A 27,902-nucleotide genomic window follows, 5' to 3' on the forward strand; every position below is an offset into this window, starting at 1 on the left:
CAATATTATGTTAATTGGTATCCTCCAATCTTGTGACCTTAGCAAAAACATCTAATTATGAGCCCCAGGTCAAGCCTCCATGGTGGCGAGATCATGAACATTGCAAATTTCACCAAGGAAGAGGGCATAAAACAAGCAATAGCCATCGACTAAAAGATCTTTTTCAAGATCTTATTGATAGAGGAGAAATTGAAATAGAAGGACATGACCCTAAAATATCCAATGATTATTATTTAATGTTCAAGAATCCACTTCCATCACATGATCAAAGGGGTCCTTCCACCTCAGGGAGAAACACAAATACTACAACTAATTTATACACAAGCTGCATATAATTATACTCTAAATCACCTTTATGATGTTGATGAACAAGTTACAACTCTTACCATCAAAGATTCAAATCATGCATGCAATGTTGTTACACATCATAGCAAGATTGCTATTCAAGCAACACCACAAGGAATGACACCCCTCCCCAAACAATATAATCTTGTAGAGCAACTGGATAAGATACCAGCCCTCATCCCCATATTAGAGATTTTGTGCTTAGCCCCCTCATATAAAATAATATTGGACTAATCTCTCCAAGAAGCGTTAGTCCTCGCCAACCTCAACAAAGATCAATTTCAAGCCATGGTTGGTAATCTAAAGTCATCACCATGTCTCACTTTTACTTAAAGTGACAACATATCCTTCCAACAACCCCATAATGCATCCCTCCATATTGAAGGATTTGTAAACCAACATAGAATCAAGCGAGTCTTGATTGACAATGGAGCCAGATTGAACATATGCACCTATCACTTGGTCACAACATTGGGTTATGGAATAGAATCGATGGATGTCAGCAAAAAGATAACCATCAAGGCATATGATGATGCAAAACATTCTTCTAGAGGAGCTATTGTATTACCTATCAGGGTTGGGATAGTGGTAAAGCATATAGTTTTCCAAGTTCTAGAACTTCTTTTTGATAACTCAATGATGAAAAGTGAGTACCAAACCGGTAGTGAGAGTGGGGGGTGAATCAGCACAAGCACAAAACCTTTTCCTTTACCGGTTTGATTGTAAACTAAAAACTACTGGTAATCCTTAACACTGGTCCAAATCAGATTACTACTAGTTAAACACAGTGCAACTGTGAAAGACATGAACTGGTCAATCTTCTTAACTTTTCATACAACCTACTTCCTCATTTCCACTTTGTCCTTATGTATAAATAGATAATCTATTATCAGAGATAGAATAACTAGCTAGATCAACATGATTCACCGCTTGACAGAAAACAACAAAGCATCACATGAAAAAGACATCACATATGACACATATTTTTCACGTGGAAACCCAACTGGGAAAAAACCATGGTGGGGATGAATACCCACAAGCTGTTTTGAACTCTTTATAAGTCCGCTCTATTAGAAGCCTAGTCCAGTTAAAGACTGTTACAATAGGTTTTGTTAGGAACCAATCCTATTAGGGATCATCTAGTTAAGGGATGGCTAGAATACCTGGTTAAGGGTTAAACCCTGTTAGAGGTTACCTTGTTAGAGGATTTTATGAACTCAATGGCTTTGAGTCACCCTGTTAAAGGATTTACAGCAAGTTGGTTAAAGCTACCTGGTTAAGGGATTTTCCAATTGTTGAAGTAGTTAAAGATCAACAGGTATTACAATGATCTGGTAATAGCACTCAATGCTAGTGCAGATCCACTTTAGTTCCTTCCTTCTACACACACACACTATTCAGGTATCAATCCTCTCAACTGGTCTAGTAAGAATCATGTATCTTTGTACATAGATACACACACAATGTTTGCCAACAACCTCAGCATGAGACACCATATCGACCTTATAGGAAATAGATAGGTCGGTAGCATAAACCCTAAACCCTAAACACTTAGGTTGAGAAATTTAGTCGGTTCAATCCTGACCATTGAACACTTTGCATTTGAATACAATTGTCTTGAATAGATCTCAAGACATTCTCCATTGTTCATTCTTCATCACTTCTTGGAGGTGATAACCCATCATGCGTTCTCCATAGTTTACAGAGACTTCACACATTCCTGAGGTAGATAGGATCAATCTCCTTCATGCGAGATCCTTCACGTGCATGAGGTTGATGTGGCAACATGATATGATCTCCATTATAATGCTAACTCATCATAAAGGCTCGAAACACTTCAATCAGAAACCCTGAAGCTAAGACTACCAACCGGTAGTCATGCCATATGAACCCTAGATACAAAACATTCCTTATACTAGTTCTCATTCCGACATACTGGTTCCAGTTCACAACATCATACCGGTTCACTTGGACAAGCATACCGCTTCACCTTTTTTTCACATATGCTGGTTCACTCTTCATCATGTTACCCGTTCACTCTTCATCATATTACCAGATCTCTTTCAACATATTGACATCAATGACAACACAATATCATCATGTCAACATATTCTGCACATATGCCAACAATCTCCCCCTTTGGTATTGATGGCAATATATAAAGCTATCTCTCTTTCTGCATCACATCTTCTCCTTAATACTACAGATATCTTTTCCACTTCACATCTTTTCCCCCTTTGACAACAATGCCAAAGTGGAGGCACAAGCTTCCTTGTTCCACTATGCTGCTCCCCCTGAGGAGTAGCATCCTTCAACATATCAATCCTGAGAAGATATAGCAAAGTAAGATCTAACTGATGTGGAGCACAAACCTTTAGATTACCTCTTAAAGGGGTAGCACCCCTAACTCACCTCTTAGATAGGTAAAAGTAGCCTTTGGTAGAGGCTTGGTGAATATGTCTGCTAACTACTCCTTACTGGAAACATGTTCCAATACCACCTCTTTATTTTGAACCTTTTCCCTCAAGAAATGATAATTGAGTTCAAAGTGCTTGGTTCTAACATGTATAACCGAGTTCTTGGAAATGTTAATTGCACTTGTATTGTCACAGAATATACTTACCGGTTCAGATACAGGAACTTTGAAGCCATTCAATACATGCTTCATCCAAATAGTCTAGGTGCAGTTCATAAAAGCTGCAACATACTCTGCTTCTACTATAGATTGAGAAATACAACTCTACTTTTTACTCATCCATGAGACCAGTCTCCCACTGAGAAAGAATGCACCACTAGTTGTGCTCTTTCTGTCATCTACATTACCAACCCAATCAACATCTGTGAAGACTTTCAGGTTGAAATCATTATTGTATGGATACCATAACCCATAGTCAATAGTTCCCTTCAGATATATAAGAATCCGCTTGATTGCTACCAAGTGGGATTCTCTTAGGCTTTGCTGAAACCGAGTGGTAATACACATTGCATGTGCAATGTCCAGTCTACTATGCACTACATAATGCAACTTACCAATCATTGATCGGTACTCCTTCTCATTTACCAATGCTGGGCAATCCTCTTTTGACAGTTTACAATTGGTCACCATTGGTGTACAAATCGGTTTACTATCTTCCATGCCAAATGTCTTCAAAACCTCTTTGACACACTTGGACTGAGTAATAAAGATTCCATTTTTCATTTGCTGAATCTGCAATCCAATGAAGAACTTAATTTCCCCTATGAGTGACATTTCAAACTCCTTTTTCATCTCATCTGCAAAGTCATGACTCATCCTGTCATCTCCACCAAAGATTATGTCATCAACAAATACTTCCCAGTTCGAAATCTGATCTCCTTCTGATTTCAAGTAGATATTGCTATCTTCACTTGTTCTTTCAAATCCTATCTTCACAAGATGAGAGTGCAAGCATTCATACCATGCTCTTGGTGCCTGCTTCAGTCCATATAAGGCTTTATGTAGCCTACACACCATGTCACTGTATTTTGATAGGTCAAACCCATCTGGTTACTCTATATACACTTCTTCTTCAAGTATTCCATTTAAAAATGTAGATTTTACATCCATTTGGTATACCTTGAATCCTTTAAAAGTTGCATATGCAAGAAGCATACAAACTCCTTCCAATATTGCTATAGGAGCAAAGGTTTCACCATAGTCTTCTCCTTCTTCTTGGGCATATCATTTACATACTAGTCTGGCTTTGTTCCTTACCACTGTGCCATCCTCATTTAGCTTATTTCTGAAAACCCATTTGGTTCCAATGACATTTTTATGCTCCAGTTTGGGTACCAAAGACCATGTACCTGTTGGTATTTTGGTATGGTTTTGTCATTGATGTCAACACCTACTAAACACTTATCAACTCTGGCACTTTGGAGAATCAACAACATTCATCGACAAGCAAGTGACTCATGCACAGTCACTGGTATCTAGTACACGAGCAAGATATAATGATCACCGACACTTGGAATGATATGGAAAACACTTGGTTATGTCGAAGACATTGTGTGGACACTTTGTCTTGGAGTTTTGTTTATTGGTACATTAGCATTTGCATATTTGTTGTTACTGGCAAATAGGTCCAGGTTACATCAACAGGTTTATCTTTTCCAGATTAGCATGGCACGCTATGGAGATGACTTATTGTTGTTGTAAATGCATTAAGCAGACATATTGAATCAGTTATTGCATCGGGTATTAATTGATATGTAAATTAATTTTATTGTAATATCTTGTAGAGCCGACCTACTAAAATTGGTCTTAGGTTATGGTATAAATATAAGATCTTATTTGTAAGATCAAGCGTGGAGTGCGAAAAAAGAATTGTGTGAAGGTATATGCGAGAATAAGCAGAGCTATGCATGCAGACATCATTTGAAGATTGAAGGAGGGTTTTTTGAAGACAATCAGAACTACACCAGTACTAAATCCAACATATGAAGATGCTAATTTTAGCAGTACATTCTTATTGGATTTAACTATCCAATTGTAGTCAGTGTGACTCCCATTTTGTGATTGAGTAGTGAGCTCTAGGTGCTTGGCCTTTCTGCATGTGCAGACCCCATTTATGTATACTTACTATCTGTAGTAGTATCATCTGATTGTGGGTAAGGTTTCCCATTGTGGTTTTTCCCCTTACAGGGTTTCCACATACAAATATTGGTGTTATGTGTTGTGGATGACTTTGTCTTTATGTTTCATGCACTAATCCCTACCTAGTATAGCTATTAACTGTTAAAACTGTCTACCAACATTTTGAACTGGTTTACTGGTACTAAGCATTAAGTTGGTTAAGTTATTTTTGGTTTGAATTTATTTGACAACTAATTCACCCTCCCCCCTCTCAGTTGTCTCTGGGACCTAACAATTGGTATCAGAGCCTAGTCCTCTTTTGCAGAAGTTTAACAGCTTGAGGAGATCCAATGTCTACTAACTATTTCAGGAAGGACAATCCTAAACTTGATGGAACCAACTATGGCATATGGAAGATCAGAATGGAGACACATCTAAATTGCATTGGAAAGGACATCTGAGATGTTACAAAGAATGGTTATACTATTCCTACTCAGAGTCAGCCCAATCCACCCAACTTGACTAAAGATGAGGAAAATGATTGCAAAGCAAGAGAAGCACTTTTGAGTGCATTATCTGATCAACAAATCATGGGACTATCAGATAGGTCTACTGCTAATGCTATTTGGGATCATTTGGAAACACTGAATGAAGGAGATTCCATAGTCAAAATTGCAAAACTTGAAAGCTTCTGGGTTAGGTATGAACATCTGAAAATGGAAGAACATGAAAGGAGTTTTGCTTTTATGGAAAGATTAAATGAGATTGTTTTGGGTATTAAATGTTGTGGAGGAACCTTAAGCGAGGATGAAATTGTTTCAAAAGTTTTAAGAGGATTGCCACTAGCATATAAAATGAAATTCACTGCTATAAATGAGTTAAGAACAATGCCTAATACATCAGTAACTAGGGATACATTGATTGGGAAACTTTCAGCTTTTGAAATTGAAGAATTTGGTCCTATTGCTACTATAAAGATAGATTTGGCCTTTAAAGCATCAACATCATCTGCTCCATCATTTGACAAATCTGGTTGGAAAGCCTTTTATGCAAGAGAACTTGAAGAATGTAGGAAAGAGCATGAAGAACTTGAAGAACTTGAAGCACTATTTGCAAGGAAAATGCCTAAAGGTCCAGTTGGAAGTAAGTATGAAGGTAAAGCACCCTTTAAATGTTTTAACTGCAATAAGATTGGTCATATGGCTTCAAGATGCCCTGATAGACATGCTAGACTAAGAGAAGAAGCTAGAAGAACATACAAGCCTAACCCTGAATATCAGAGATACAGATTTAAGAAGAATAAAGACAAATCTTGTTACATTGCTGATGAAGGTGTGATTGATGATTCTGATGAGGATCCGACAGACAATGGATGGGTTTTTGTTGCTATAACAGAAGATCAACCTGCACCTACTGCTCAACCAGTAGAACAGGCCTTGGCAGCTAAAGTTGAAGTAAAGGATGAATGGATCATTGATTTAGGATGCTCACATCATATGACAGGAGACAAAGGTAAATTCTTAAACTTTCAAGAATACAATGGAGGCTTAGTAAGATTTGGAGATGACAAAGCTTGTTTGATCAAAGGTAAGGGTACAATATCTCTTGATGGTAAGCATAACACTGACAATGTTTACTATGTTGAAGGATTAAAGAATAATCTTTTGAGTGTTGGTCAATTAGTTGAGAAAGGATTTCAGTTACAATTCAAAAATGGAAAATGCAAAATCATGAATAGAACTGGTTTGGAAATTGCAACTGGTAATTAGACTAGAGGTAATATCTTTTATTTGAATAATAGTGAAAAGACATGCTTAATTTCACATAATGATGAAAGTTGGTTATGGTATATGAAACTCTGTCATGTAAACTTTGATTGCATGGTGAAAATCAGTACTATTAAGGCAATTAGAGATTTACCTAAAATTGTCAAACCTCACAATATAGTATGTAAGGAATGTCAATTTGGAAAACAAGTTAGAGCTAGTTTCAAAAGTATTCTAGAAAAATCCAATAATGCTCTTGATTTAATTCACACTGATTTATGTGGTCTAGCTAGAACTAAAAGCTTACAAGGTGATAGATATTTTATGCTAATCATTGATGACTATTCTAGAATGTGTTGGGTTACTTTTCTCAAAGAAAAATCAGAAGCACTTGGAAAGTTCAAACTATTCAAAGCAATGGTAGAAAATGAAATCGGTAAGAAAATAAAATGTCTAAGATTAGATCAAGGAGGAGAATTTACATCTAAGAAATTTAATACATTCTGTGAAGTAAATGGAATCAGAAGATAACTATCAGCACCTCGAACACCACAGTAGAATGGAGTTGCTGAAAGGAAAAACATAACTATCTTGGATGCAACAAGAAGTATGTTATCAGAAGCAAACCTACCACATGTATATTGGAGAGAGGCAGTCAGTACAATGGTCTATACATTCAACAAAGTTCACATCAAAGGTGAAACCAGTAAGACCCCTCATGAACTATGGTTTGGTATTACTCCTACTCTTAACTATTTTAGAATTTTTGGAAGTAAATGTTATATTAGAAGAGATGAGTATATTGGTAAATTTGATCCTAGAAGTGATGAAGGAATATTTCTTGGTTATTCATCTAAAGCAAGGCATATAGATGTTTTAACAAAAGATTGCAGAAAATCGTTTAAAGTACAAATATAAAGATTGATGAACAATTCAGAGGAACTTCAAGGTATATAGACTCTGAACTAGCAACAAAAATTTTGACAAATAAACCTACACTAGATCCAATGGTATAGAGTGAAGATCCTATTACCCTAGTATCATCTGAGAATTGCACAATAACTAAGGAACAACAACAAACAAAGACACCTCGGTATGTAAGAATGAATCACTCTGAAGATCAGATAATGAGAAACAAGTTTAAAGGAGTTATGACAAGAGAAAGATTGGAAAATGAAGAGGTATGTCTTATTTCTCAAATTGAACCAACATCAGTTAATGAGGCATGTGAAGATAAATTTTGGATTAAAGCTATGGAAGAAGAATTAGAACAAATTAAGAAAAATAACACTTGGACATTAGTTCCTCGGCCTAAAGATAAAAATGTAATTGGAACGAAATGGGTATTCAGAAACAAACTTAATGACGATGGTAAGGTTATCAGAAATAAAGTAAGACTAGTGTGTAAGGGATATTCTCAGAAAGAAGGAATTGATTACAATGAAACCTTTGCACTAGTAGCTAGAATTGAGGCAGTTAGATTATTTTTGGCTTTTGCAGCACATAAGAACTACAAAGTATATCAAATGGATATTAAATGTGCATTTTTTAATGGAGATCTTGAAGAAGTTTACATTGAACAACCTGATGGATTTTCTTTGATAGATAACAAAGATATGGCTTGCAGGTTAAGAAAAGCTTTGTATGGATTGAAGCAAGCTCCAAGAGTTTGGTATGCAAGATTGGATAAGTATCTTTTGAAGATTGGTTTTTCTAAAGGTAATGCAGACAAAAATTTATACTATAAAGTGACCAATGATGATATCCTGGTTATAGAAGTATTTGTTGATGATATAATCTTTGGAGGAGAAGATGGATTATGTAAAGAATTTTATATTAAAATGCAGCAAGAAATTGAAATGTCTATGATTAGAGAAATAAAATTCTTTTTAGGATTACAAATTTCACTAACTGATAAAGGTATATTATTGAGTCAATTCAAGTACTTAAAAGAGTTACTGAAGAAATTTGGGATGGAGAACTCTAAACTGGTAAGCACACCTATGACCACAAATGAAAAATTATCACTAAGGGATGAATCTACACCTATTAATCCAACTAGATACAAATCTATGATAGGAGGTTTACTGTATTAGACACAAACAAGACCTGATATTATGAATGCAGTATGTATTGTTTCAAGATTTCAAAGTAATCTTAGAGAAAATCACGAATGAGCAGTAAAAAGGATTTTCTGATACTTACAAGGTACTATAAATCTTGGATTATGGTATCGTAGAGATGAAAACTTTGAATTATGTGCATAAATAGATGCAAATTGGGTAGGAGATGTGGATGATAGAAAAATCACCACCGGCAGAGCATTCTTTCTTGGAAACAGACTAGTTTCTTGGTTGAGTAAGAAACAAAGTTGTACATCTTTATCAATAGTAGAATCAGAATATGTTGCAGCAGCAACTAACTCTACACAGGTACTATGGCTCAAGAAAATGTTGAAAGACATAAAGATAAAATGCAAGGAACCTATTACTATCTATTGTGAAAACACTACAACAATTGATATATCTAAGAATCTGGTATTAAATTCCAAAACCAAACATGTTTCTATCTAACTGAATTTTCTAAGGGAAAATGTTGAAGCAAAGGAAATAAAACTGGTTATGTGAATACTAAAGAGAAGATTGTAGATACCTTTACTAAACCTTTGCCTAAGGAGACTTTTCAATATCTCAAAGATCAACTTGGGGTCATACCCCCACCGGTAGAGACTTAGGAAGTTGATGATTGTCATCAACCAGCAGAATTAACAAAGAAATCTTTTATTCCAGCTTTGATGGGAAGGTACTTCTGAGGGGGAGTAGTTGGCATATTAATTTGATTGGTATTTTGTATATGAACTTGGCTTGGTAAGAACTTTGGCATTTGATGTCAAAGGGGGAGAGATTGGTATGGAAAAACACAAGGAAAACACATGTTTCTCCCAGGGGGAGATATTGTTGTTTGGGAGAGATTATTACTCTCTGTATCTGTATTTTGATTTGTGATTATGATCTCTTTTTGGAGATTGTTGGGTTTTGGTATTTGGCATTTTTGTTATGGCACCTTGATGGTTTTTCCATCTTGTGTTGCCATCAATGCCAAAGGGGGAGATTGTTGGTATTTTGGTATGGTTTTGTCATTGATGTCAACACCTACTAAACACTTATCAACTCTGGCACTTTGGAGAATCAACAACATTCACTTGCAAGCAAGTGACTCATGAACAGTCACCGGTATCTGGTACACCGGCAAGATATAATGATCACCGACACTTAATGATATGGAAAACACTTGGTTATATTGAAGACATTGTGTGGACACTTTGTCTTGGAGTTTTGTTTATTGGTACATTAGCATTTGCATATTTGCTATTACTGGCAAATAGGTCCGGGTTACACCGACAGGTTTATCTTTTCCACATCAACATGGCACACTATGGAGATGACTTATTATTGTTGTAAATGCATTAAGCCGACATATTGAATCCATCGGTACAGAATGAAGATCTTGTTACCCCGGTATCATCTGAGAATTGCACAGTAACTGAGGAACAACAATAAACAAATACACCCCAATATATAAGACTGAATCACTCTGAAGATTAGATAATTGGAAACAATTTTAAAGGAGTTACAACAAGAGGAAGATTGGCAAATGAAGAGGTATGTCTTATTTTTCAAATTGAACCATCATCAGTAAATGAGGCATGTGAAGATAAATTTTGGATTAAAGCTATGGAAGAAGAATTAGAACAAATTGAGAAAAATAACACTTGGACATTAGTTCCCTAGCCTAGAGATAAAAATATAATTGGAACCAAATGGGTATTTAGAAACAAACTTAATGAAGATGGTAAGGTTATCGAAAATAAAGAAAGACTCAGAAAGAAGGAATTGATTACAATGAAACCTTTGCACAGGTAGCTAGAATTGAGGCAGTCAGATTATTTTTGGCTTTTGCAGCACATAAGAACTACAAAGTATATCAAATGGATATTAAATGTGCATTTTTGAATGGAGATCTTGAAGAAGAAGTTTACTTTGAACAACCTGATGGATTTTCTTTGATAGATAACAAAGATATGGTTTGCAGGTTAAGAAAAGCTTTGTATGGATTGAAGCAAGCTCTAAGAGCTTGGTATGCAAGATTGGATAAGTATCTTTTGAAGATTGGTCTTTCTAAAGGTAATGCAGACAAAAATTTATACTATAAAGTGACTAATGATGATATCCTGGTTATAGAAGTATTTGTTGATGATATAATCTTTAGAGGAGAAGATGGATTATGTAAAGAATTTTCTATTAAAATGTAGCCAGAATTTGAAATGTCTATGATTGGAGAAATAAAATTCTTTTTAGGATTACAGACTTCACAGACTGATAAAGGTATATTCTTGAGTCAATCCAAGTACTTAAAAGAGTTACTAAAGAAATTTGGGATGGAGAACTCTAAACCGGTAAGCACACCTATGACCACAAATGACAAATTATCACTAAAGGATGAATCTACACCCGTTAATCCAACTAGATACAAATCTATGGTAGGAGGTTTACTGTATTTGACACAAACCAAACCTGATATTATGAATGTAGTATGTATTGTTTCAAGATTTCAAAGTAATCCTAGAGAAAATCATGAATCAGCAGTAAAAAGTATTTTCCGGTACTTACAAGGTACTATAAATCTTGGATTATGGTATCCTAGAGATGAAAACTTTGAATTATATGCATAAATAGATGCAAATTGGGCAGGAGATGTGGATGATAGAAAAAGAAGCACCGATGGTGCATTCTTTCTTGGAAATAGACTAGTTTCTTGGTTGAGTAAGAAATAAAGTTGTACATCTTTATCAATAGTAGAATCAAAATATGTTGCAGCAGCAACTAACTAGACACAGGTACTATGGCTCAAGCAAATGTTGAAAGACATAAAGGTAAAATGCAAGGAACCTGTTACTATCTATTGTGACAACACTGCAGCAATTGATATATCTAAGAATCTGGTATTACATTCCAAAACCAAACATGTTTCTATCAAACTAAATTTTCTAAGGGAAAATGTTGAAGCAAAGGAAATAAAACTGGTTTATGTGAATACTAAAGAGCAAATTGCAGATATCTTTACTAAACCTTTGTCTAAGGAGACTTTTCAATATCTCAAAGATCAACTTGGGGTCATACCCCCACCGATAGAGACTTAGGAAGTTGATGATTGTCATCAACCAGTAGAATTAACAGAGAAATCTTTTATTCCAGCTTTGATGGGAAGGTACTTTTGAGGGGGAGTAGTTGGCATATTAATTTGATTGGTATTTTGTATATGAACTTGTCTTGGTAAGAACTTTGGCATTTGATGTCAAAGGGGGAGAGATTGGTATGGAAAAACACAAGGAAAACACATGTTGCTCCCAGGGGGAGATATTGTTGTTTGGGAGAGATTATTACTCTCTGTATCTATATTTTGACTTGTGATTATGATCTCTTTTTAGAGATTGTTGGTTTTTGGTATTTGGCATTTTTGTTATGGCACTTTGATGGTTTTTCCATCTTGTGTTGCCATCAATTCCAAAGGGGGAGATTGTTCATATTTTGGTATGGTTTTATCATTGATTTCAACACCTACTAAACACTTATCAACTCTGGCACTTTGGAGAAACAACAACATTCACTAGTAAGCAAGTGACTCATGCACAATCATCATATTCTGGTACACCAGTAAGATATAATGATCACCGACACTTGGAATGATATGGAAAACACTTGGTTATGTCGAAGACACAGTGTGGACACTTTGTCTTGGAGTTTTGTTTATTGGTACATTAGCATTTAGATATTTGTTGTTACCGAGAAATAGGTCCAGGTTACACCAACAGGTTTATCTTTTCCAGATCAGCATGGCATGCTATGGAGATGACTTATTATTGTTGTAAATGCATTAAGCTGACATATTGAATTGGTTATTGCATTGGGTATTAATTGATATGTAAATTAATTTTATTGTAATATGTTGTAGAGCCGACCTACTAAAATTGGTCTTAGGTTATGGTATAAATGTAAGATCTTATTTGTAAGATCAATCGTGAAGTGCGAAAAAGGATTCTGTGAAGGTATATGTGAGAATAAGCAGATACATGTAGACATCATTTGAAGATTGAAGGAGGGTTTTTTGAATACAATCAGAACTACACTGGTACTGAATCCAACATATGAAGATGCTAATTTTAGTAGTACATTCTTATTGGATTTAACGATCCAATTGTAGTCAATGTGACTCCCATTTTGTGATTAAGCAATGAGCTCTAGGCGCTTGGCCTATCTGCATGTGCAGACGCCATTTATGTACACTTACTATCTGCAGTAGTATCATCTGATTGTGGGTAAAGTTTCCCACCATGGTTTTTCCCCTTACAGGGTTTCCACGTACAAATATTGGTGTTATGTATTGTGGATGACTTTGTCTTTATGTTTCATGCACTAATCCTTACCGGTATAGCAATTAACTATTAAAACTGTCTACTGGCATATTGAACTGGTTTACTGGTATTAAGCATTAAGTTGGTTAAGTTGTTTTTGGTTTGAATTTATTTGACAACTGATTCACCCCTCTCTTAGTTGTCTCCGGGACCTAACAGTACCATTCTTTTCTATCTGGTCAAGTTCCTCCTCTATTGCCTTGATCCAATCTTCATCTTTATGTGCCTGTTTGAATGATTTAGGCTCAAACTCATAGATCATACATGAGCTTTCTCTGACCTTTCTTCTTGTAAGAATTCCTGCATCTTTGTCTCATATGATCTTCTTTGGATCATGATTGAGTTTGACATACCTAGGTGTGTTCTTAATAGCTTCCTCTTTCTTTTCTTCATCATCCTCATCTTCATCAGCATTAGAATCTACCGGTGTAGGAGTACAATTACTGGTACTAAGCTGATTAGCAACCAGTTCCCAGAAGGTTACTATCGGTTCATCTCCAACATGCTCTTTGCTGGTTTCCTCTGATTTTTCAGAGTTTTCATCAACCCTAACATAGATGCTTTCAACAATTCTTTGAGTCCTATTGTTGAAACATTTGAGAGCTTTGCTCTTAGTGGAATACCCTAGGAATATTCCCTCATCACATTTAGCATCAAACTTGCTCTGATGTTCACTCCTCTTGATATAACATTTACTACCAGACACTCTAAAGTAGCTAACCACTAGTGTCTTACTAGTCTAGTACTCATAAGGAGTCTTATCCTTTCCCTTTTTGATGAGTACTCGATTCATTGTGTAGACTGCAGTGCTCACTGCTTCTCTCCAAAAGGTGTGAGCGACCTTTCCTTGGATCAACATAGTTCTAGCCGCTTCAACCAAAGTCCGATTGTTTCTCTCTACTAGGCCATTCTGCTACAGAGTTCAGGGGGTAGAGAGTTGCCTCTTGATGCCATTCTCTTCACAATATTTGTTAAATTCACCAGAAGTGAATTCCCTTCCCTGATCAGTTCTAAGGCATTTGATTCTTCTACCACTTTCCTTTTCTACCAGTGCTCTGAAAGCTTTGAACTTTCCAAAGGCTTTAGACTTGTCCTTCAAGAATGTGACCCACATCATTCTTGAGCAATCATCTGTAAGAATCATAAAATACCTATCTCCCTGCACACTCCTAGTTTTCATAGGACCACACAAATCAGTATGCACAGGATCAAGTAAGTTGTCAGCAGTGAAAGATTTACCTTTGAAGGTTGAGGAAGATATTTTCCCCATTTGACATTCTCTGCACAAAGGATTTTCTGGTTTTCTCAGCATCAAAAGTCCTCTAACTGCCTTGATCTTACTGGCCTTTACCATGTTATTAAAGTTTACATGGCAGTCTCCTATGCCATATCCAGCTATCATCAAACTTAGCCATAAGACATGTACTTATATTTGCATTGAGCTGAATTAAGTTACCTTTGGTCTGCATACCGGTGTCCATCAGTTCACCATTCTTTCCTTTGATTTTGCAGACTCCATTTTTGAATTCCAGAGTGAGTCCACCGTCCTTCAGCTGGGCAAAACTCAATAGATTGTGTCTGAGACCTCCCACCCAATACACATTGTCAACACTGCTCTTTCCATTTAGAGAGATGGACCCTTTGCCTTTGACCATACATGGTGCATCATTACCAAAATGAACCACACCACCATCATACTCTTCCATGGATATAAAATTGCTCCAGTCACCAGTCATATGGTGTGAGAAACCACTATCAATAATCCACTCACTGGAATTATCAAAGTGGGAGACAAGAGCCTTCTTGTCTGACACATCCTTCTTGACTGCAACAAACACAATATCTTCATTTTCTTCATCTTCTGATTCCTCATCTGCGACATCTTCATCAACTGCTACAAAATAGTTTCTCCGGTTTCCTACTTTGAATTTCTTGAACCTTTTCAGTTTGTCCTTGCTATCACCATTAGGATAGTTTATAGCGATGTGTCCTATCCGGTTACAAGAAAAGCATTTCAAAGGAAGCTTACCTCTATATTTGCCAGTTCCCTTAGGAAGTCTCTTGGCATGAAGAGCTTCAAATTCCATCAGAATCTCCTCATCATCCATTTCTCTACTCTATCTTGGTTCACCTCTGGTGCTTGCTTCTTTTCCTTTTTTGGATGGTGCAGCAGATGCTCTAAAAGATGATTCAGTCTTTTGAACACTGCCATCAAAACTATTTAGCTCATAGGCTGTCAACTTTGCAATGATGGAGTCTAGGGATACCTTAGTCTTGTCTATTGATCTCAACTCCTGAATAGCAGCGACCCTTATTGCATAGACCGGCAATAAGGATCTCAAAACTTTGCTGACAATAGTGGAATCTTCCATTTTACCACCTGCACTCTTGATATCTCCAGCAACAGTTTTGATTCGTATTCCATATTGTTGAATTGTCTCACCTTCAACCATTCACATGTCTTCAAACTTCTCTCTAAGGCTTTCTTCCTTAGCTTGTTTCACATGCTCATCACTGCCATAGATATTCTCAAGAGTATCCCATACTTCTTTGGGATTGTCTTTATCCTGGACATCAATAAACTCAATGTTAGATAAGCTATTGATTAGGGCTTCCATGACTTGCTCACTCTCCTGAATCTCTCTCTTTTGGTCATTGGTGAGAGTACCAGTAGGGATAACATAAATGTTCTCAACATAGCTCCAATGTTGAGCACCCATGCTTCTGATGTATATCTTCATTCTATCCTTCCATATTTTAAAGTTATCTTTGTTGAACTTTGGACCTTCCCTCTTCATCATTACAATAGGATCTTTCCCTCATGCGGTTAAGCTTACAACACAGAGGACCTAGAGGATGCTCTGATACCAATTGATAACTCAATGATGAAAAGTGAGTACCAAACCAGTACTGAGAGGGGGGGGGGTGAATCAGTACAGGCACAAAAACTTTTTCTTTACCGGTTTGATTCCAGACTAAAAACTACTGGCAATCCTTAACACCGGTCAAAATCAGATTACTATCAATTAAACATAGTGCAACTGTGAAAGACATGAACCAGTCAATCTTCTTAACTTTTCATACAACCTACTCCCTCATTTCCACTGTCCTTATGTATAAATAGATAATCTATCATGAGAGATAAAATAACTAGCTAGATCAACATGATTCACTTCTTGACAGAAAACAACAAAGCATCACATGAAAAAGACATGATATATGACACATATTTTTCATGTGGAAACCCAACTGGAAAAACATCATGGTGGAGATGAATACCCACAAGATTTTTTTAACTCTTTAGAAGTCCGCTCTGTTAGAAGCCTAGTCTGGTTAAAGACTGTTATAACAGGTTCTATTAGGAACTGATCTTGTTAGGGATCACCCATTTAAGGGATGGCTAGAATACTCGGTTAAGGGTTAAACCCTGTTAGAGGTTTACCTTGTTAGATGATTTTATGAACTCAATGGCTTTGAGTCACCTTGTTAAAGGATTTACAGCAAGCTGGTTAAAGCTACTTGGTTAAGGGATTTTCCAACTGTTGAAGTAGTTAAAGATCAACCTGTATTACAATTATCTGGTAATAGCACTCAATGCCAGTGCAGATCCACTTTAGTTCCTTCCTTCTGCACACACACAATGCAGGTATCAATCCTCTGAATTGGTCTGGCAAGAATCACGTATCTTTGCACATAGATACACACACAACATTTGCCAACAACCTCAACATGAGACACCATATCGACCTTATAGGAAACAGATAGGTTGGTAGCATAAACCCTAAACCCTAAACACTTAGGTTGAGAAATTTAGTCAGTTCAATCCTTACCATTGAACACTTTGGATTTGAATACAATGGTCTTGAATAGATCTCAAGACATTCTCCATTGTTCGTTCTTCACCACTTCTTGGAGGTAATAACCCATCATGCGTTCTCCACCGTTTGCAGAGACTTCACACATTCCCGAGGTAGATATGATCAATCTCCTTCATGAAAGATCCTTTACTTGCACGAGGCTGATGTGGCAACATGATCTGATCTCCATTACTATGCTAACTCATCACACAGGCTTGAAACACTTCAATCGGAAACCTTGAAGCTGAGACTATCAACCGGTTGTCATGCCATATGAACCCTAGATACAAAACATTCCTTATACCGGTTCTTGTTCTGACATACTGGGTCCGCTTCGCAACACCATACCGGTTCACTTGGACAAGTATACCGCTTCACCTTTTTTCACATATGCTGGTTCACTCTTCATTATGTTATCGGTTCACTCTTCATCATATTACTGGTTCTCTTTCAGCATATTGACATCAATGATAACACAATATCATCATGTCAACATATTTTGCACATATTCCAACACCTTTGCCATTTAATCTCTTGTTAGGAAGACCTTGGATACATGCCATGCAAGCCGTTACATCTACATAATGGTGTAGAAACTATAATCCTTGACGATGCTAATCTATTTGCATATTGTAATAATATTAACCATCAGCTAGAGATCACCATACCTAACAATAGAGAAGCTATCCCTTCCACATCATATGTTATTCCGGCCTCTCTTTCCAGCTCAACAACCCCTATACCAAAGTAGGAGAAGTTGAAAATGAAAATGGCCGAGGAAGGTACTGGGGAATATAATCTTAGCCAACTCTTTTGTGTTGGGCAATCACTCACATCCCCTAGAAATCATGGCAGACCCAAAGGTTTACTTCAAACACCATTGGCCAAGCAAATGTGCACTTTGGCATGATTCACCCTTGGTAAAAGTCAAGAAGAGGAAACCATGGATGAAGACCTAGCAAAATGGATCTACACAGATCCTATCAACAAAGAAAGCTCGAAGGCTAAGCTCCCCACTAACAAATATGGCAAAGGCTTCACCATAATGCAAAGAATGGGATATGATGGCCATAGTGCTTTGGGACATTGCAAACAAGGATGACATGAGCCCTTACAACCTGAGTTGAAACCAAAAGATAAAACTAGAGTAGTTTTTCAAAGGAATCTCTTCCTAAGCTTCAATTCAAAGGAAATCCCAGCAAACCCGTCTATCAACTAGTTACTCCAAGGATGCAATTGTTGACTATATCCGCGGCACCAACAACCCTATCAAAGGCACCAACAATATCAACAAGACCGATAATACCAGCAGTAGAATCAACAGCAGCAACAAACCCATCAACAACATCAATAGCACCAACAACATCAACAACACCAATAACCTTGCCAACAACATCAACAAGACCAATAACCCATCAACAACATCAACATGACCGATAACCCCACCAACAAAACCAACAATCCCACCTCCAAAAGTGCATAAACCCATGACCAATACAATCTTCAATTCAAAAGACATCCCAACCTGGTAAAGTAATCAGATGTTAGAGAGTGATTCAGAGCCAAACTTACATAAGTGGGAATGGGATTCAATGAATCTAAATACTTCAGACAAGGAAAATGCATTACCTCCAGCACCTCGTAAAGATATCCCAGTTTATGGAGAGGCATAGATTAAAAAATTTTGGGTTCCTGAGCAAGAAGCAACTTCCACAGGCCCTACGTTAAATCCTATACCAGAATCTGACAAGGAGAGTACCATCGATGAACTTCACTCCTCTATATTAACCCTCACTAACGCCTCCTATGAACTCAACTTAATCGATGAGGTAATTCCTATCATCCATCCCGAACTCATTGAATGGAACCAACCAAATCCCCCATCCCTTGACCATTTTCAAAACAATGAGGCACTCATTGAATTTTTAGAATTACGGGATAACATAGCAAGCAAGGATCATAAATCAGGGTTTACAATTGAAATTAACATCACAACATACTTTGGGGCAGGTGCCAAACCTTTCAGCTGCAAAAATATTACAATAAAACATGGATCTTCTAGTGAAAACCACACTGTGGCACTATTTGATCCCCAAAAAGTAAAAACAAAGAGCTTATCCAAAGGTGAAAACCTCTCCGAGATGCCTGAGGATGAAAGGTTTGGTCAACCATCCTAATAGAGGAAACAAAAAAATTCAATATGGGGACCCCTAAGGCTCCTCACCAAATACATTTGGCATCTCTATTAACTCCAGAGGAACAACCAAAATTTGTGGAATTCTTCCAAAAGCGTCAAATCAACTTCGCATGGTCTTATGCAAACATGCCTGACTTAGATCTAGATATGGTCATGCATCACCTAACTACAGCAGAAAGAGATAAACCTATCAAATAAAAGCTCAAAAGGATGTGGCCACAGATTATCGTTCTTATCAAGGCCGAACTTAAAAAGCTCTTGGATGTTGGTTTCATCAGACCAATTGATTATGCAAAGTGAATCTCCAATATTGTACCTATTGGTAAACCTAATGGGGGCATCCGCATCTGCACATACTTAAGAGATTTGAACAAGGCACGCCCTAAAGATGACTTCCCCTTACCAAACATCGACATTATTGTTGATTTAACAGTGGGTCATGCAATTCTTTCTCTTATGGATGGATTTTCAGGGTACAACCAAATTAAAATTGCTCCAGAAGATCAACACAAAACTGCTTTCACATGTCCATGGGGAACCTAGTGTTGGAATGTGATGCCATTTGGTTTGAAGAATGCAGGGGTAACATATCAAAGAGCCATGACTACCATCTTTCATGATATGATGCACACCATAATGGAAGCTTATTTAGATGATTTACTAGCTAAATCATTAATAAGAGAAGGTCATCTGGCAATACTGGGTAAAATCATCGACAGATTAGAACAATATCATGTTTTTCTCAATCCAAAGAAATGTGTCTTTGGAGTAAACTCATGGAAGCTCCTAGGATACATTGTCTCAAGTAAAGGCATTGAGGTAGATGTTGCAAAATTCAAGGCCATCTCGGACAGGCCACCTCCAAAGAATATTAACTAGTTGAGGAAATTACAAGGGCAACTACAATCAGTTTGGAGATTCATTGCACAATTGGCTGATAAATGTCATCCCTTCACCCATCTGTTACACAAGAATATCTGCTTTCAATGGGATGCAAAATGCCAGCAAGCATTCCAAATGCTCAAATATTACCTAATGCATACAACATTGTTGATCCCACCAGATCCAATTAGACCTCTATTACTATACATTTTAGCTACAAATACGGCATTAGGAGTACTACTGCCACAACATAATGCAGAAGGAAAAGAATGTGTGGTCTACTACATCTCTCAAACACTGGTAGGCTATGAATTCAATTACACACCTATTGAGTGAGCTTGCCTAGAAGTTATCTTGGCAACCACCAAATTGAGGCACTAAATGTTAACACACAAGGTACAACTCATTGCCAAAATAGATCCACTCAATTACCTACTTAGCAAGGCAACATTGACAGGCTGCTTTGCCCAATGGGTTATGATCTTGAGTGAATTTTATATTGAGTATGTGGACTGCAAAGCTATCAAGGGATGCACCGCTCCCAGGTGACCATCCTCTTGTTTCCAACTTTTTAGATGAATAAATCTTCATGATCATAGCTACACAATCTTGGAAGCTATATTTTGATGTCTCATACACTAGACATGGCTCAGGGGTAGGTATTCTTTTTATCACACCTCATGGTGACATCATCCTGAAGTCATATAGGCTCACTTTCCCATGCACAAATAATATAACAGAATATGAGGCCTTGATCACAGGACTCAGATTGGCTATATGATGACATCTAAAATAGCTACAGGTATATGGACATTCCCAGCTAGTCATCCGACAAGTCACCGATGAATACCAAACTAAGGATGATAATCTCATTCCATATAAAAGGATGGTGGATACTTTCAAAGAATCATTTACGACTATCACATTTTAGCAAGTACCAAGAGATTAGAATCAAGCTACTGATGTAATGGCTACAATTGCATCTCTCCTAGATCTTCCACAAAACTTGACACGCTATGTGTTCTTGGTAGAACAACTTGGATCCCTGCGTATGATATCCCTGAAACTGAAATGATATGTTTCCTTGTCGGTTCCAACTTCCCATGGTATGGTGAGTTCTTCATTTACATCCATGACCACACACTTCCCCCTAACCAATCGAATAACCAACAAAAAAATTTATCCGCCAAAACCCTATACAAGCAAAGTTTTGATGGTACTCTCTTTCAATGTTTGGAACAAGATGAGATAAAAAAAGTCTTGGAAGAGGTACATGAAGGAATTTGTGGGGATCACTCAAGCAGTCCTTCCCTAGCAAATAAAATCATGCACGCTGGATACTATTGGCCCTCCATGGAAAAAGACTCCTACTACTTTGTCAGAAAATACAAGAAGTGCCAAGTTTACAGAGATCTAATACATGCCCCAGCATAGGAATTACAACCAATCACAACACCATGGCCCTTTTGTCAATGGGGACTTGACCTTGTGGGTAAAATATATCCATCTTCATCCAACGATCATAAATTTATCATTACTGCCACATAATACTTCACAAAGTGGATAGAAGCCATTCCACTTATCTAAGTAACCAAGAAGAAGATCGCTTCATTCATCCTTAATTACAACATCTGTTGGTATGGTGTACCCATGTCCATCGTCACAGATAATGACCTTCCTTTCAAAAATTAGGATACCTGTGAACTTTGTGAGAAGTTTCACATCCAACACCATTTTTCCACTCCATATTACCCACAAGGCAATGGTCAAGATGAAGCATCAAACAAGAACATATTGAGGATCCTCAAGAAAATAGAATGATGTTGGCTGTGATTGGAACATTCGCTTAAATCCATCACTATGGGCATATCAAATGAGCATTCAAACCCCTATAGGTGCAACTCCCTACTCACTAGTTTATGGAGAAGAAGCCATCCTGCCTATTGAGGTTAAAATACCATTTATATAGGTCTCCTTGCACAATTTGATAGATGATGAAGCATGGTGAGTCTCACATCTTCAGGGCTTGGAATTGCTTGATGAAAGGCAACAAGCTGCATACAACCACCTAGAAGCCTATCAATAATGCATGAGCAGAAGCTACAATCATCAGGTAAAACCTCACACATTTGAAGTAGGAGATCTTGTTCTCAAGGATAATCCTTCTAATCTACTGAACAAAGAACATCAGGGAAAGTTTGAATCCAATTGGCTGGGTCCATATGTTGTCACTGATGTATTTGCATCTGAGGCATATTAGTTGGCAACTTCAGAAGGAGAACCACTAGCAAATCCATTCAACAACATGTACCTCAAATGATTTCATACATAAGTTGTGCAAAGCATCAGGATCCTCAAATATATAAAAAAAAACCAAAAACATTCAGAAAAATGTCCTGAAGAAAATACAAAAAAAATCAAGAAAATAGTAAAGAAAAATCATGCATCCAAATGGTGAAAACCACTTCGGTGATGCCTTGGGTAAGTACGGTGGTGAAAACCTGGTAAATAGGTACCATTCATAAAAGCTATGGCTCCATTGTCTTTTAGACTTTTTGTGATCACATCCATTGCATCCATTCATCCATCATTAAAACCATGGCTTGTTATTGATCCACAATCAGGGTTACGATTTCATGTGTCTCGCATCCTTCTTTCATAGAAAAATCACTGGGGGCAACATGGTCTTAAACCTACTGATGAAAGTGGATTCTACATTTCTTGTGATTCATTGAGTTGATCATTTAAAAATTTCCTAAAGATAATACCAAAAAAATTCATAAAATATTCAAAAATCCCAAAAATATTCACAAAATCTAGAAAACATGACAAAAACATCAAAATCAATCAAACACATTACAACATATATTATTCCTTGTACATACACATTGCAACAGACACCAAGGAACATTTTGAGCTACTCAAACAATGATCACTTATCAAATCAACCAACCAATTCCAAACATCTACACACAATCGTCTTCGCAAGGATGTATCCTTCCTCACGAAACAAAGACATGATAACATTTTCTTTGACAAGAAAATTTGGTTTGGTTGATAAGCACTTGGTCAGTTTGTTATTTATTTAGTGATATCAGGTTTCTACACTACTCTAGTATATCCACAAGTGATTAGAGTCATCGGGATGGTTCTTGATATCTTTTTTTTCTTTCTTTGCTGTTTGTGGATTATTCCAATGAAGTTTTGGGGCATGTTCTAATGGTGTCTACATGGGAAGTCAACTAAGCTACGTGATCCTATGCAAAATACAGCCATAGATCACTATGGCTTACTGACTACATTGTATACCTTGACCATTTGTACATGAACCAGAATGGAGGGGAACTTTCCTTGTCTACAATGCTTACTTACAGGTGAAATGCTCAAAGTTGGTTCCTGCTACCTTGGCCAAGAATGATACTACCATGCTTGATGATGAAAATTAAGCACTATGAATAATATATGGATCATCATCTCATCTCATCTATATATATTGCATTCCATCCATCCATAAATTCATATAGTTGCATATCATTCATACATAGTCATGACAAGGATACTCTTTTTTTTTATCCTCTTCCATAGGAATGGGTCCTAGGTCCTCCATACCTTCTATCTAACATTGCATCCCCCCTCACCCTCCCTATCTCGATAATCAACATCACATACCCTACATCATGTCCCATCAACTCAATCAAGCTACGTTCATCACCGTCCATCTCTAACAGGAGGGGCTGCATAACCTATGTTACCTAGGCCATCCTATAAAAAAAGCAAGTTACTCTATCTACACAGATACATCAATTCACACACACCTAGTCTATCAATATATACTTTTTGATCAAGTATCTTCGGGTCTCAATAGGTAATCAATTATAGCAAACCTAGACTACAACAAGAATTTATCACAATGACCTATTCTCAAAGGGGTTGCTATGATTCACCACAAACAACATACAATGCAAACACTATCAATTGATCAACCAATCAAACACAATCAAAACAAACAATTCCATCAATTGTCTCAAGTCTCAATGAGTATTTTGCTTTAGATACCATGACTTCATTGGGCAGTTAGATCAATTGTCTAAGTCACAACAGGTTACTTTGATTCACTTAATCAAACTTTATCCTGTCCAAGCAAACAACTGACATCAACTGTCATGCTTTGACTCAACTGGGGCAATCCAACTGATTGCACCAGATTGTCTAGCCAATTTTGATCAATTGTACAGTATCAATCAAAAGCACAAACACCACATTCGCACCATAAGAGCATGACCTAAGGGTACTCACTGGCTTTCCCTTTCTCCGTATTCACTCCGTCTTCTCCCATTCTTTCACCATTATTTCTAAGTTCTTCTATTCTACCTCCTCCCAACTTCTTTTTCTTTTTCGAGAGATCTCCTGATTTTTCAAAAATTTTCAGCCCATCTCTCAAGGGGGCATACCACCCACTAAATTAAAATTTATGGGGCATATTTCTCATACCTATTATTCTTTTTTTGAAATGACGTGATAAACCGCACCGTCTCAAAGAGGGGGAAATGTAGACACAAAAATCTGACCACTTAATTAAATGAATATTTAGTATTTATTTGATTATTTAACCATCAGTCAACAGTTAATTAAATTTATATTTAATTAATTCATACTCAACCCCTTCTCCTATTAATTAAATAAATTATTCATTTTATTTAAATTAATTCATTAAACCATACTCTAACAATTCATTAAATGAATAAACCATATTTATTTAATTTAACCCCTTTCCTCATTTGAATAGATAAATAAATAGTTATTTAAAATTTCTAAACTCCCCCCCACTTGCATTCTCCTACAAATGTAGGTTGCACTATTTGGTTGAAATAAAGTAATTTTATTTTAATTAAAATCCTATTTTCTCTCACCCACCAAACCCACTTGCATCCTAAACCCATTCTAGATTCTTCTAAACAATTTCTAATTAGCCTAATCCCATCCCCTAATTATTGTCACATTCCTAAGCAACTTGAAGTCACTTCTCAAAGCCTCAAAGTCTTTGAAATGCATTAAAGGCTTTATGTCTTCAACAAGTTAACCCCTAAAGTCTTCCAAACCATTAATGGTTCTTACATTACCATTTATGGCTCTTACATAACCATTAATGGTTAAACTCAACTCACCCACATGGTTAGAGAATTTCCCTCTAACTAAACACTCATTTAACTCATGGGTCTCTTCAACCATTCATTTGTTTGACCATGGTTATCCCACTAATTCTTGCACAAGAGTTTGTCCATTGGATAAAGAAATTATTCATTGGATAAAATCTTTATTTACTAACTCAAGACTAACCTTACCTCCTAAGGTAACCTTCTTGTCATCTCAAGCATTTAATTCTTCTTCCCTCTCCTCTCAAGCCATCTCATGTTGACATTTTTCATCCTGGGATTGAGTTGAAAGCCCTCACATGGATCACAAACCAATCAATCCTAGCCCTTGTTAATATTACTCAATCTTGACCATCCATTGCCCTATTTCCCTATAAATAGAGCTCTCATTCTTCATTTTAAGGACCAGATCAAGAAATATTTATGCATCAAATTTATAGTCATTTTGAGAGAGCATTTTAGAAGCATTTGTTTTGTCATTTTGGCTAAAATTTACATAGAATAATTAAGCTGCTTTCTCATATTAGCTTGTTTACACTTTCATAAGTAGTTATTTTCATTTTCATAATCTTGAATCTCCATAAGATATCCATAGATAGTGAAAAAAGATGAGGGATACACTCATGTGGAACGTGGAGAGGACAGGAACAAGGGAGGCACAACTATGAGCATTGTGAGGAGAATCTTGGGAAGTTTTCTTTCCCTTTTCCGTTTTTGTATTCTTTTCATTATCTATTTTATATCTCTCTTGATATGCATGTTTAGGATCATCGTTTGATTTGTCTTTCATTTTTTATTGTCACTAAAATACTAACATTTGAACTTGTGTTCTCTTGTGTTCTTTTTAGCGTGCATCAACCCTTTGTATGGAAACAACTTTTTTACGATTATTTAGGATTCTACAGTTAGTTGCTTGTACAATTTTCCCCACTGAAAGGGTCGCTTCATTTTCTCAAGTTAGTGGATAAAATTCATCATCATGGGATGGCTCTTTATATGGTGTTCGCCAATCCTTAAATCCATGTACCAATTCAATCTTTATGTTAGCAAGAGTTTCCTGCTTTTTATTGGATGTCCATTGTTCAACACTTCTAACATATTCATCAATATCAAGGGCCTTTAATACATGGGGATATTTTTTGACATGTTCAACTTCCATTTCTTGTGTTTCCTCATCCATATCATCTATATCATTTCCTGCATCTTTACAGTATACATCCTCATCCATTTTCTTGGCTAGTTCATATGACTTTGGATGAATTCTAGTATCATCCAATGGATCCATAAAATCATTCCTAGAAGCTACTTGCCTAGTCCCTCTAACCCTTAAAAAACTAGCACCATTTATAAAGACAAGTCCCTTCATAACTTCTAGAGGGGTCAACAATTCTCTACAACTGTAAACCCTTCCAACCCTTAAAATAACCCTGTGTATGGAAGCAACTTTTCTAGGTCCAAGGCCAGCTACGAATTGCATATTTTATTTGTTAGCTACATATATTTTTACGAGTTAATAGAAATCTGGCTATTGTATAGAACTTTAAAAGAATTGATGGAGTAACTATAACAACTCCATCAATTTAGTAACTTTATAGAACTTCGTGTATATAATTCATGGAAACACTCCATCAATTCAGTAACTTTATAGTGGAATTCATAGATTTCATTTCCTTTTGTTACTACATGATGGTCTCGATCCTCAAGGGAGCCATATTTTTCCCCACATATAGTACTCATGTTCATGTATTAAGAAAACTCTATAAATGATGCATATTTAACTATTTTATCCTTCAAGTCTTTCATTAATGAACTTCAACAACAATGATCAAATGAACCATTCTTCTCAAGTTGAATAGAACTTTTTATACCAATGCATCTATATTTTCCTACCCTCATGGATCAAGACTTGACATCAGCTAAACGATCTTCTTTATGTCATAGCATTTCTCCAAAGTGCCTTTGGGATGCTTTAGATGTGTTAATATTAACTAGATTGAATACATTTTTAAAGTCTCTTAACACATTCCATGACAAGAAAATGAATCATTTGGATTAAGGAGTACTTTCCTAAACCATTCCTTCATATTCAACAATCCCTTCCCACACCCACATCATAATTCATATCCATTTTAGTTGTAATGAGTGTTTTAAACCAACAATCAGTGAATCATAGGATAGAACAAAACTCGTTATACACAAGGATAAGTATTTCAATAACTAATTCTTAAACATCCATCATGATTAAACATCACATATCATAAGCCTTTTTAATAATCACTAGGGTTGTACATAATATTCAATCATATCATAGGATATAAATTATCAATAATTATAAAGAAAGAGAAAGCCAACTATATAAGCTCAGCAAGCCACCATACAAAAATTATATTTTGTAGAAAATAAAATAAACTATATGTTGACATAGCATATATATTTTATATATAAACTATGTATTTCAAATTTCAACTGCGTGTGGGCGTAGGAGCACAACATAACATACTACAGTGAGACCCTAACTGAATAGTTGCATCGAGAACCACTGCATATAACCCCTAATTGGAGAGTTGCGATACTTCATTAGATGAGTGTTGCAAGGCCATTGAGTCGAGGAGGAAGACTAGGAACCATTTGGTAGG

Source organism: Cryptomeria japonica, chromosome 4 (genome assembly GCF_030272615.1).
Source record: "Cryptomeria japonica chromosome 4, Sugi_1.0, whole genome shotgun sequence".
NCBI classification, from domain to species: Eukaryota; Viridiplantae; Streptophyta; class Pinopsida; order Cupressales; family Cupressaceae; genus Cryptomeria; species Cryptomeria japonica.